Genomic DNA, 13,521 nt, shown 5'->3' on the forward strand with positions numbered 1-13,521 from the left:
TCTCCGTTTAGTCTAGTGTTTGGAGAACCATCCCACTCCAAAGTCTAGACACTTGTCCCTTAACAGCAGATTTGAGGTATTTTTCACATGCATTCACTCGATCACTGGTGCAGGCAAATAACTTCTTCACTAAAGTCAGTGAGACAGAGGAGATGGTTACCGACTTCAGGAGAACTCTCACCACTCACTCTCCCCCCTCAGCAGTGGAATCTGCAAGCAGTTTCAAACTTCTGGAAGTGCAAATCACCTGCAACCTTTCATGGTCCCAGAACACATCCTGCATAATCCGGACAGCTCACCAACTCCTCCACTTTCTGAGGAGGCTGAAGAGAGCCGGACTCTGCACGTCTATGCTCACGTAATTCTACAGATGCACTATAGAAAGCATCCTAACAAGCTGCATCACTGGTTCAGGAACAGTACTGCGGCAGACAGGAGGGCTCTACAGTAGGTAGTCAAAACTTCCCAACACGTCGCCTGCACCAGCCTACCTGCCACCAAGGACATATATACATAAAGGTGCTGGAAAAGGGCCAGTAACATCATGAAGGATCCCACACACTCCACTCATGGACTGTCTGCCCCACTCCCATCAGGGACGAGGATGTGCAGCATCCACACCAGAATCAAAAGTAGTGACTTTCCCCAAGCAGTCAGGCTGATCAACACCTCCACCCTCTAACTCCACCACTACATTATTATTTCCCATCAGTCAGTCACCTGATGTACAGTCTAGTGTCACTTTATGGACATAAAATCAGTTTATGTATATAGATATTATTACTATTATTTTGTTTTTTATCGTTTGGGTTTGATTTTGTGCTGAATTAGATCTGAAGTAACAATCATTTTGTTCTTCCCACACTTGTGTACGAGAAATGAATTTAAACAATCTTGAATCTTGGTGCTCTTTAGGTATGTGTCCAAATCAGTTTGAAAGGTGCAGCAATACGTCTGACCACAATGCCATCCAAATGTAGAACATTACAGAAGACTGGGTATGGCAAGTTGCCAGAGGACGAGGAGGAAATCGGCAGGATCAGCTACGATTGAATGGCGGAGTAGGCTCTATGGTCCAGATGGCCTAATTCTGCTCCTATGTCATACAGTCTTATGGTTGATTTGTATGGAGGTGCAGATGGGTGCAAATAACACAAGAAAACAAAGATTTTGCTTCCTGAATACTTTAGGGTGTATCGTTTGGATTTTGGACTGTTGATCATGAAAATCACCATGAAATTTCCCTATCACACACCAAATTTTTTTAAATAAAATTGCCTATATTTGTTATTTCAATTCATAATTCAAGTCAATTAAAATATTGCCCATAATGTAAGCTGAAAAGTTTTCAATGTTGTCTAGGAATGCCTGGGCATACTTAGGCAGGATGGATGCTGCATTGCAGGGCAGGTTTTAGAAAGGCTATAATGATCCATGAAGGATTTCAGTATTTCACACAGATGTTTCCCAGAATAACGACACCAAGGTTAAGGCATTTTTGTTGGATCACAAATCAAATAGTCATCAATGAATTCGAAGAACTTCTGGTGGGGCCTGAGAAAATCACATGGAAGGTGTCAGAAACGAGCCACGCTCCCGAATAATGGCTTCAAGACAAATTCAAGGAAACAAAGTTTATTAACAGCTCTGCAGAGCTGGGTGCCTTCAGAGAAGGGAACCCTGAACCTTACAGGGCAGCAGGTTTTATCCTTCTTCCTTACCCCTCCCCTCCCTGACTCGGGAGGTACACAGTCTTAGATTCAGTGTTTTCCCATTCCATATTTGGAGTTGTTTTTTTTTACACATTTCTGTAAAACAATAGTCCATATCTCAGGACTTCAATGATTACAATCTTCGCATATCTGCTCTGTTTTCCACAAGCAGTTAATCTTGTCAGGCGCTTCTGCATTCCTGCTTATCAGACATAATTAAATCACATTTGTTTACTGACTTTAACCCAGACATAATTAAATCACATTTGTTTTCTGCACTGACTTTTAACCTCTTCCAAGCCCACGCACATCTTAATTTACTTCAACTCTCACAGAAGGCATTCAAGATGTTGTTGAAAATCTTGGTAACTAGAGAGCACCAAATTATGTGCAGCTGGTTGACAACATGCTTCAAGCATACAAAACCAAGAAATGCAACATGTCGCTCAAGATTTGTTTTCTGTATTCCCTTCTTCCCTGCAGTTCACGACGCTGTCAGTGACGAGTACGGTGAAAGGTTTCACCACGACATTCAGTCACGTAGAAACAGTATCAGAGCAGCTGGAATCCATTGATGCTGGCTATTGTTAGATAATGTAAGCGAAAAGACTCAGACACTGAGTACAAACGAAAATGATCAACAAAACATTTTTAGCTTACGCTATTATTTGAATCATTAGTTGAACTATTGCAAAGCGTCAGCACCGTTGTGGAAATTAAACGCATATTCAATGACAGAAAATTTCTAATTCCCACGTGATGCATGTAGCTTAAAATTATAGTTGTGTTCAGCTTCAAGCCGCCTACCATAAACGGAAAAAGATCTGAGGGGGCACCACTTTGAACAAAATGTTGGAGCTGCAGGATAGAAATAGATCCATGTTTGAGAAAGGCGATTGTAGTCGGAGCTAGGGAACGGAGCGTGGAAAAACTAAACAATTTTTCCTTAAGTTTAAACTGGGAAATGCTCCAGCGCTCCAAATACATCACGTGATAACTCCTCAACACAACCCACCCCCAACCAGCGGAAAGGAACTGCGTCTATGTTTGGTCCGTCGCTCCCGGCGTGCATTGTGGGAGCTGTAGTTCAGATGGTTGAGTTGAAACCCGGGTTAGACGGTAAGTAGGGACGGCTGATAGCGGTTGTACGGAGGGAGGGGGAGTTGGGGGTGAGCTGTCAGCCGAGTCTCTGATCCGTCAGAGGAAAACTGGAAGCAGTTGATGTCCGAGCGTGGAGTCTGAGTGAATTTCACAAACACACTAGGCCCTGGCCCCCGGGGTAAGCACATTAGAACGGGGGCCGATGTTACCGACAACCGAGGGGGGCGGGTGCAGGTGGGACAGGAGGCCGAAGGGGAGAATACCCGGCAAGGGGAATAACGGGAGGAAATTGGCACGGGACCGAGGGGGTGGCACCTGGGGAAGGAAGGGAGGGAGGGAGCAGAGAAGAGAAGGGGAGATGCCAAGGAAGGATGAAATAGGGATGAATCTTGGGAGAGAAGGAGCAGGTGGGCGGGAGAAAAAACAGTCGGTGGAGGCAGAGAGGCTGAAGAGGAAAGCCCAGGGAGGTGAAGCTGATAAAGTGGCTGGACCTGGGATTGAACTAGGGAAAAAGGATACAGGGAATAACCAGGGAGTGGGAATATTTTCAAAAAGAAATCGAGGAAGGGAAGTAACTAGGGGACATGAATATTCTTTAAAAAAAATTATGGAAGGGGAATAATCAGCAGATTACTGAGGAAAGTTGGATGCGAGAAGCTTAGAGATGCAAACACGAGGAAATCTGCAGATGCTGTAAATTCAAACAACACACACAAAATGCTGGTGGAACGCAGCAGGCCAGGCAGCATCAATAGGAAGAAGTACAGTCAACATTTCGGGCTGAGACCCTTCATCAGGACAAACTGAAAAGAAAAGATAGTAAGAGATTTGAAAGTAGGAGGGGGAGATCTGAAATTATAGGAGAAGACAGGAGGGGGAGGGATGAAGCTAAAAGCTGGAAAGTTGATTAGAAAAAGGGATACATAGCTGTGGAAGGGAAAGAGTCATGGGACAGGAGGCCTAGGGAGAAAGAAAGGGGGAGGGGAGCACCAGAGGGAGATGGGGGGGGGGGTAGGCAAGGAGTGATTGTGAGAGGGGCAGAGAGAGAAAAAAAAAGGAGAGAAGGGATAAATAAATAAGGGATGGGGTAAGAAGGGGAGGAGGGGCATTAACGGAAGTTAGAGAAATCAATGTTCATGCTATCAGGTTGAAGGCTACCCAGACTGAATGTCAGGTGTTGTTCCTCCAACCTGAGTGTGTCTTCATCTTGACAGTAGAGGAGGCCATGGATAGACATATCAGAATGGGAATGGGACGTGGAATTAAACTGTGTGGGCACAGTGGTTCCTCTCTACCACCATTCTCCTCCATCTAGCGGAATTAGTCCTTACTCTCAATAATTTCTCCTTTGGCTCCTCCCACTTCCTCCAAACCAAAGGTGTAGCCATGGGCACCCGTATGGGTCTGAGCTATGCCTGCCTTTTTGTTGGCTTTGTGGAACAGTCCATGTTCCAAGTCTATACGGGTATCTGTCCCCCTCTTCTCCTTGGCTACATCGACGACTGCATTGGCGCTGCCTCCTTTCACGCATGCTGAGCTCATTGACTTAATTAACTTTGCCTCCAATTTTCACCCTGCCCTCAAATTTACCTGGTCCATTTTTGATAACTCCCACCCCTTTCTTGATCTTTCTGTTTCCATCTCTGGAGATGGCTTATCTACTGATATCTACTATAAGCCTACAGACTCTCACAGCTACCTGGACTATTCCTCTTCCCACCCTGTCTCTTGCAAAAATGCCATCCCCTTCTCGCAATTCCTCCGTCTCCGCCGCATCTGCTCTCAGGATGAGACTTTTCATTCCAGGACGAAGGAGATGTCTTCCTTTTTTAAAGAAAGGGGCTTCCCTTCCTCCACCATCAACTCTGCTCTCAAATGCATCTCTTCCATTTCATGCACATCTGCCCTCACCCCATCCGCCCACCACCCCACTCGGGATAGGGTTCCCCTTGTCCTCACCTATCACCCCACCAGCCTCCGGGTCCTCTGTAACTTCCGCCACCTCCAGTGGGATCCCACCACCAAGCACATATTTCCCTCCCCCCCTCTCTTTTCTGCAGGGACTCCCTTGTCCATTTGTTCCCCCACCCCCCCATCCCTTACCACTGATCTCTCTCCCGGCACTTAACCTTGTAAGCGGAACAAGTGCTACACCTGCCCTTACACTTCCTCACCACCATTCAGGGCCCCAGACAGTCCTTCCAGGTGAAGTGACACTTCACCTGTGAGTCGGCTGGTGTGATATACTGCGCCTGGTGCTCCCAGTGCGGCCCTCTATATATTGGTGAGACCCGACACAGACCGGGAGACCGTTTTGCTGAACGTCTACGCTCTGTCCGCCAGAGAAAGCAGGATCTCCCAGTGGCCACACATTTTAATTCCACGTCCCATTCCCATTCTGATATGGCCTCCTCTACTGTCAAGATGAAGCCACACTCAGGTTGGAGGAACAACACCTTAAATACCGTCTGGGTAGCCTCCAAACTGATGGCATGAACATTGATTTCTCTAACTTCAGTTAATGCCCCTCCTCCCCTTCTTACCTATATCTGATTTATTATTTCCCCCCCTTTTTTCTCCCCTTTTTTTTATCTCTCTGCCCCTCTCACAATCACTCCTTGCCTGTTCTCCATCTCCCTCTGGTGTTCCCCTCCCTTTTTTTTCCTCCCTTAGCTTCCTGTCCCATGATTGTTTCCCTTCTCCAGCTCTGTATCCCTTTTCCCAATCAACTTTCCAGCTCGTCCCCCTCCTGGCTTCTATCATTTCAGGTCTCCCCCTCCCCCTCCCACTTTCAAATCTCTTACTATCTTTTATTTCAGTTAGTCCTGATGAAGGGTCTCGACCCGAAATGTCAACTACTTCTTCCTATAGATACTGCCTGGCCTCCTGTATTTTGTGTGTGAAGCTTAGAGATGGAATGGTTCATGGAAGGGTCTGATCAAAGAGGAAGTTAGTTTGGAATAATGTGGGAAAAAGGAATACCTTGAAAAATGGAAACAAGGTAATTTTATGGTGTATTAAATTAATCAGTGTGGGTAGGCAATTTCCCAGTAAGGAGAAGAGGCAAAAGAGGAATGTAATATAGAGGAGGTGGGAAAATCCTCAGGAGCGGGAAGTGTAGAGGTTGACATAACCAGAAAACGTACTGGTGAGAAAGGAAGGGGGGTGGGAACACACGAGGGGTAGAATAAACTGAATGGATTGACAAGGATACTGGGACTGAATAAGAAAAGCAGAGGAATATACTGGAGAAGGGTAGGGAAGAAATTGGGCTAGGATCTAGAATTAAATCAGAAACCGATTTAATATCACCGGCATATGTTGTGAAATTTGTTAACTTTACGGCAGTAGTACAATGAAATACATGATAAATAAAGTGAACAAACTGCGTTACGATTAGTATACATGCCCGTTAATTAGTTAAAATAAGTAGTGCAAAATAACAGATATAAGAATGTAGTGAGGTAGTGTTCATGGGATCAATGCCCATTTAGAAAACAGATGGCAGAGAGGAAGAAGCTGTTCCTGGATCACTGAGTGTGTCAGGAGGCATCTGTACCTCCTTCCCGATGGTAACGATGTGAAGATTGCATGTCTTGGGTGATGGGGATCCTTAATGATGGATGCCACCTTCCTAATGGATAGCTGCTTGAAGATGTCTTGGTTAACATGGAGGCTGGTACCCATGACAGCTAACTAATATTCCAGGTTTCTGCAACTTATTTCCATTGTGCGCTAACCTCTTTCCCCTCCCCCCACACATACCAGACGGTGATGCAGCCAGTTAGAAAGCTCTTCACGGTACTTGTAGAAATTTGTGAGTGTTTTAGTTGACAAACCAAATCTCCTCAAACTCCTAATGAAATATAGCTTTTGCCTTGCCTCCTTTGTAGCTGCTTCAATATATTGGGACCAGGTTAAGTGCTCAGAGATCTTGATGCTCAGGAACTTGAAATTGCTTACTCTCTCCACTTCTGATCCCGCTATGAGGATTGGCTTGTGTTCCCTCGTCTTGCCCTTCCTGAAGTCCACACATAGCTCTTTGGTCTTGCTGACGTTGAGTGCGAGATTGTTGCTGTGATACCACTCAACTAACTGGTATATCTCACTCCTGTATGCCCTTTCTTCACTATCTGAAATTCTGCCAACAATGGTTGTAGCATTAGCAAATTTATAGATGCTGTTTGAGCTATGCCCAGCCATACAGTTATGGGTGTAGAGAGTAGAGCAGTGGGCTAAGCACACATCCCTGTGGAGCGCCCATATTGTCAGCGAGGTTGAGACGTTATTCCTAATCTGCACAGATTGTGGTTTTCCAGTTAGGAAGATGACAATCCAGTTGCAGGGGGAGATACAGAGCCCAGGTTCTGTAGCCTTTTGATCAGTACTGTAGGAGTGATGGTGTTAAACACAGAGCTATAGTCAATAAACAGCATCCTGGCATGGATATTTGTATCTTCCAAGTGATCTTTGGCTGTGTGGAGAGCCATTGAGATCACGTCTGCTGCAGACCTCTAGTGACGATGTGCAAATTGTGGGTCCAGGTCCTTCCTGAAACAGTTATTGATTCTAGACAGGACCAACCTGCCAAAGCATTTTCATCACTATAGGTGTGAGCAGTTCTGGACAACAGTCATTAAGGCAGCTTACACTGCTCTTCTTGGGCACTGGTATAATTATTGTCCTTTTGAAGCAGGTGTAAACTTCTGACTAGCAGTAAAAGATTGAAAATGTCTTTGAATACCCCCACCAGTTGGTTGGCACAAGTTTTCAGGGCCTTACCAGGTACTCCATTAGGCCCTGCTGCCTTGCGAGGGTTCACCCTCTTGAAAGACAGCCTGACGTCAGCCTCCGAGACAGAGATCACAGAGTCGCTGGGTGCTGCAGGGATCCTCATAGCTGTTGTTTTATTCTCCCTTTCAAAGTGAGCGTAAAAAGGATTGAGCATGTCTGATAATGAAGCATGGCTGCCATTCATGATTTTGGGTTTTGCTCTGTAGGAATTAATGGTCTGCAAACCCTGCCAAAGTTGACGTGTATGGTCAGGTATAAAAGATGGAGCACAGCTTTCTCAGTGCATTATCCAATTCCATAAAAGAAATATCTGCAACTATTCTGCAGATCCCATTTATATTGCATGTTTACACAGCTGAGCTGTTTAATTTCTGATTCTTGCAGATGTGTGCAGCTTGATGCTGTGATGTCAAGTTAAAATGGTTAACAAGAGAGGGTGTTGTTACTGCCTAGCACCTTGTAAATGTTGATGTAGTAGAGGTGATCTTTTTGGTAAATAGTTTTAATGTATTGATGTTTCTATTAATATTCTAGGTGTTATGATTGGATATGGCTGAAGACGATTGAAATCACTGATTCCATGAAGCTGGTTTTCCTCATTTCTGGAAGAGCAGAAAAGACGTGATTGGACGGAGGTAGCAGCTGCTAGACTGGAGCTCTGCCATGGCGTTTCAGATGCTCTAGTAAATCTAGTTCCTTAAGTGAAAGTAAGAATGGTCTCTCTGTGAAAAGACAATGATTCTTACTCCATTCCGTATTCCTGATACCTTTGCAAATCACAATACCAAATTGGATTCTTCCAGTCTTGCAGTGACTAGGTTGCAGCCGATTTGAACTGTTCAATGTAACAAGTTTTCTCTCTTAGTTCTTACTGTGATACTCAATGTTGCAACTCTACAGGATGGTTTGAATTTCATTGTTTATATAAAATGTAGAAGTTTAGACACAGGAAGCCATTTGACTGACGATGTCCACATTGGTCAAAGAAAAATCAAATCCAACCTGCTAGCTCTTGAACTTCAGGTGTTCATCCAGGTATTTCTTAAATGTGATTAACATTTCTTCCTCTTCCATATATTCAGGCAATGAATTCAAAACTCCCTGCATTATCTGGTGCAAATGTTTCCAAATCTTCCCACTACTCTTACCAACTTAAATCAAAATTCTCGAATTATTGATCCATCTTGTAAGGGGATTGTGTGAATTCTTCCATCTCTAACTCCACAACATTTTACATCCTGAACTACATGTCTCTGTTAAAGTAAAGCTTTATCTATCTATTATCTTCTCATAGCTTAAAATTCTCATGTCAGCATCCTCCTAGATCTCCACTCAATCCATTATCAATGTTGCATTCAGCTGTGATGCACTGCTGAAAAATGTACATAATGCTCCACGACTTAGCTGTCATTTAATAAAGTTTGGGTTTCTGCCCTCTCCCCTCAAAAAAAAGTATCCTATAAGTCTTAACCATCTTATCTACTTGATGAAAGGTTTCAACCCAAAATGTCAACTGTTTATTCCTCTTCACAGATGTTGCCTGAGCTGCTAAGTTCCTCCAGCAGTTTTTGTGAGTTGCTCTGGATTTCCAGCATCTGAAGAAACTCTTCATCCTACAATTTCTCATTCATTTCCTTGTTCCCTATGCCCCTTTCTCAAACCTTTATAATCAAATCTTAATTGAAATTCCTCTGTCCAGCAGAATGGCTCATTAATACCACCTTAACCATTCATTCAACGTCTGTACTATATCCAAATGTCCTCCACAGTCGAGATCTTTGTCATGTGTCCCAGAAACAAAATACCTTGGACAGGGATCTGAAGAATCCATTGCAATGTTTCAAATACATTGTTCAATTGTTTTCTTCTCCTTCCCCAGCTGATTTCTGATCAAATTTGCCTCTTTCCATTAGATACCATACGTTTGTTAAAGCTTCCCATCAGTATGCCATGTGGAACCTTTCCAAAGCCTTGGTAAAATCCATTTAAACTGCTAGATTATAAAGCATGTTTATTGACCTTATGATCACAAAAATTATTGTCAAGGTTGTCAGACTTTCCTTTAAACCCATGTAGGTTGCCCTTGGCTGATTTATGCTTCTCTATGTAATGGTTGCTGGTGTACCTAAAAATTGTATCCAATCCTTTAGCTTAAAAGTATTCCCTTCCTTTTTAGATCATGATGTTGTGACAATTGTGTTCCAGTTCTTTACCTTGATACAGGGAATTCAAAGATGCCAAGCAGCAGAGAAAAATTATAAAATTAAATTGGATTCAGACCTAATCAGATAATTGGACTGAGGTATGCTTTGGTTGATGTACTGTACAGAATTACAGCATGCATCAGCTCTTGGAATGGACTTCAGTATTCTGCTGCATGTTGGACCTTCCCCCACAAATGGTTGATTGGCCCCTAGTGCAGGTGTTCCCATCTTGGGGTCCACAGACCTCAGGGTTAATGGTGAGGCTCCCTGATACAAAAAAATCTGGACACTCCTGTGCCTAGTGAAACCTGTCACCATTGTGGAGATTATAAATTAAAGGAGTTTGGGATTAAATCATTGGAGATGGGGTCAGGGGGCATGAGAGTAATTGCAATTTTATCAAAGAGAAATGGTGTTTGGCAGATTTCAAATTGTTTCATATTTCTTACAACAGAAGAAACTCCAGTCTTCAAAATCCTATCAAACTCTCGGTTCCATCACCAATAGGGAACAGTGGCCTATTCACCTAGCCAGTTCACCTTGTGGCAGTAACAAGCTGAGTTACTAGAACTGCGCTAGCAGCACTACCCTCTGCACCCTGGTGCCTGACATTTTTTAGACTTCTTTGAGCATCTATCCGTTAATGGCAATTGGACTATTTTAAATTGAGAATTTTAAGCAATGAGAAAATAATAGATAGACTGGGGCTGCTTTATTTTAACAGAGACTTGTTAGTTAAGGATGTAAAGTATTATGGAGTTAGAAATGGAAGAATTCACACAATTCCCTTACAAGACAGATCAATAGTTCAAGAATTTTGATTTAAGTTAAATCGGTAAAAGCCCACTATAAAGAATTCAATCAAGTGCCATGTAAAGGGGTGTGTGGCGTATTAGTGGTTGTGCTATTTGGAGCAATATACTTGTAGAGAAGTAGCTAACACAAAATTTTCAGGACATGGTATAATTGTGGGAATGTCGCCTTGGGTAGGAGGATTAGAAAAACATCAATAATCTATTGTGATTATTGACCCGAGAAAGCTCTGGACTGGATGAGTAGAGTAGTGTAACGGAGGGTGATATGGCAGTGTTGTGAAATTCTGGGGCCTGGCCAATGTGCCAACACAAGGATCAGGTGCAGCCAGTTGCGTGCAACGCCTTGCAGTCACTCGTGTGCCTTCATGTGACTTCATGCCTGAAGTCAACATCTCAACACACCGGTCCATAATGTTGGTCCTCCTAAGCAGCTTTTCCACACAGAGATGTGGAGTGATTCATCGCTGGAGCTCCTGCTCTGTTTGTGTTTGTTTCACAATGACTGCTTCAGGACTGATTCCAGTACCAGGGTACGGAATGCTGTGGGGCAAAGAAATCTGGGTGTACTTGTATATGAAACTCAAAGTTAGCAAACAGGTACAAGTATTTGGGAAGGCAAATGGAATATGGTCTTAAGTACAAAGGGGAAAGGTTCTAATGTTTATTACAACTGTGCAAGGCATTGTGGGACCACACTTGGAATACTGTTTAGGACTCCTTATTTAAATGGTAACATACTTGCATTGCAGACTGATCAGAGAAAATTTACATGGTTAGTTCCTAGAAGGAATAAAATCACAGGCAGTAATTTTACTGTGACGTGAAATTGGCCATCCCTGCTTCTGTAAAGAAGGGTTGAGCAGGTAGCGTCTTTATTCATTGGAGTTTAATATAACATAAAGGTATCATAATATATTTAAAGTTTGCAAGGCACTCGACAGAGGACTTGCTGTACGGATATTTCTTCAAAGTAAATTTATTATCAGAGTACTGTGTTATCATATACAACCTTAAAATTCATTTTCTTATGGAAATACTTAATAAACCCAGAGAATAATAACAATAACAAAATCAATGAAAGACCGCATCAACATGGGTGTTCAAGCAGTGTGCAAAAGACAACAAACTGCAAATACAGAAAGAAATTATCAGAATCAGATTTAATATCACTGGCATATGTTGTGAAATGTGTTGTCTTTGTGGCAGCAGTACAATGCAATACATAATAGAAAAATGTGAATTACAGTAAATATTTTATTAAATAGTTAAGTAAGTAACACAAAAATAAAAAAGTAATGAGATAGACTTCATAAGTTCAATGTCTATTTAGGAATTGGATGGCAGAGAGGAAGAAGCTGTTCCCGAATGTGTGCCTTCAGGCTTCTGTATCTCCTTGATGGTTGCAATGAGAACAAGGCATGCCCTGTGTGATAAATAAGCAATAAAAATCAAGGACCTCAGACAAAGACTCCTTGAAAGTGAGTCTTTTGGTTGTGGAAACATTCCAATGATGGGGCAAGTGATGTTGAGTGAAGCTACCCCTTTGGTTCAAGGGCCTGATGCTTGCGAGGTAGTAATTGTTCCTGAAGCTGGGGCTCCTGTGCCTTCTTCCTTATGGCAGCAGTGAGAAGACAGCTGCTGCCTGATGATGGATGTTGCTTTCCTGCGACAGTATTTTATGTAGATGTGCTCAGTGGTGGGGAGGATTTTACCCCTGATGCACTGGGCCATATCCACTACTTTTTGTAGGATTTTCCATTCAGGAGCATTGGTGTTTCCATGCCAAGCTGTGAAGCAGCCAATCAGTATTCTCTCCACTACATTTCTATAGAAATTTTTCAAGGTTTTACATGTCATGCCGAATCTTCGCAAGCACCTAAGTGAGTAGAGTTGCTGCCATGCTTTCTTCGTAATGGCACTTGCATGCTGGATCCAGGACAGGTCCTCTGAAGAATTTAAAGTCTCCAGCTCTGATCCTCTGAGGACTGCCTCATGGTGCTCTGGTTTCCTTCTCCTGAAGTCAATAATCTGCTCCTGGGTCTTGCTGACATTGAGTGAGGGGTTGTTGTTATGACACCACTCAGCCAGATTTTCAATCTCCCTCCTATATGCTGATTCCTCACCATCTTTGATTCTGCCTATGACAGTGGTGTCATCAGCAAACTTGAATTTGTCATTGGAACTGTGCTTAGCCTCACAGTCGTGAGTGTAAAGTGAGTAGGGTAGGGGGCCAAGCACGTAGTCTTGTGATGCATCTGTGCTGATTGAGATTGTGGAGGAAATGTTGTTGCCAATCCGAACAGGCTAGGGTCTGCAAGTGTGGAAATCGAAGATCCAATTACACAAGGAGGTATTGAGGTCAAGGTCTAGGAGCTTATTGATAAGTTTTGAAGAGATAGTGGTATTGAATGCTGACCTGTAGTCAATAAAGAGCATCCTGTTCTATGAATCTGTGCTGTCCAGACGTTACAGGGTTGAGTGAAGAGCCAATGAGATAGCATCTGCTGTGGACCTGTTGCTTTGTTAGGCAAATTAGAGCAGATCTAAGTCGCTTTGCAGGCAGGAGTTGATATGTTTCATCACCAACTTCTCAAACACTGTGGATGCAAGTGCTCCTGGACGATGATCAATGAAGCAGGTCACCACATTCTTCTTGCGCACCATTATAACGGAGGCCTGCCTGAAGCAAGTGGGCACCTTTAGATTGTGAAACGACAGGTTAAAATTCTCGGTGAACACTCCAGCCAGTTGATCAGCATAGGTCTTTAATACTTGGCCATGTACCCCATCTGGGCCGGATGCTTTTCATGGTTTTACATTCCTGAAGGCAATCATCGGCAGATGCTGGAGTATGTGATGGTCCCTCCATGTTTTGACGGTCAAAGTGAGCATAGA

The 13,521-nt window shown here is 43.3% G+C and overlaps 1 protein-coding gene across 5 annotated transcripts in view; it reads left to right on the plus strand.

Annotated features, from left to right (window-relative positions):
* Nucleotides 1-2,729: 2,729 nt before the first annotated feature.
* Nucleotides 2,730-13,521, plus strand: part of klhl12 (kelch-like family member 12) — a 113,821-nt gene continuing 103,029 nt past the window's right edge. Inside the window, exons 1-2 of one of the 5 annotated variants that reach the window (XM_073053945.1) lie at nt 2,730-2,831; nt 8,142-8,314. The gene's annotated coding sequence lies outside the window, so the exon portion shown is untranslated. Of the gene's footprint in view, nt 2,832-2,857; nt 2,992-8,141; nt 8,315-8,402; nt 8,643-13,521 lie in introns of those variants that run through there. The other 4 variants (XM_073053947.1, XM_073053946.1, XM_073053948.1 and 1 more) reach the window with 4 other exon arrangements.

Source organism: Hemitrygon akajei, chromosome 8 (assembly GCF_048418815.1).
Source record: "Hemitrygon akajei chromosome 8, sHemAka1.3, whole genome shotgun sequence".
In the NCBI taxonomy this organism is placed as follows: Eukaryota; Metazoa; Chordata; class Chondrichthyes; order Myliobatiformes; family Dasyatidae; genus Hemitrygon; species Hemitrygon akajei.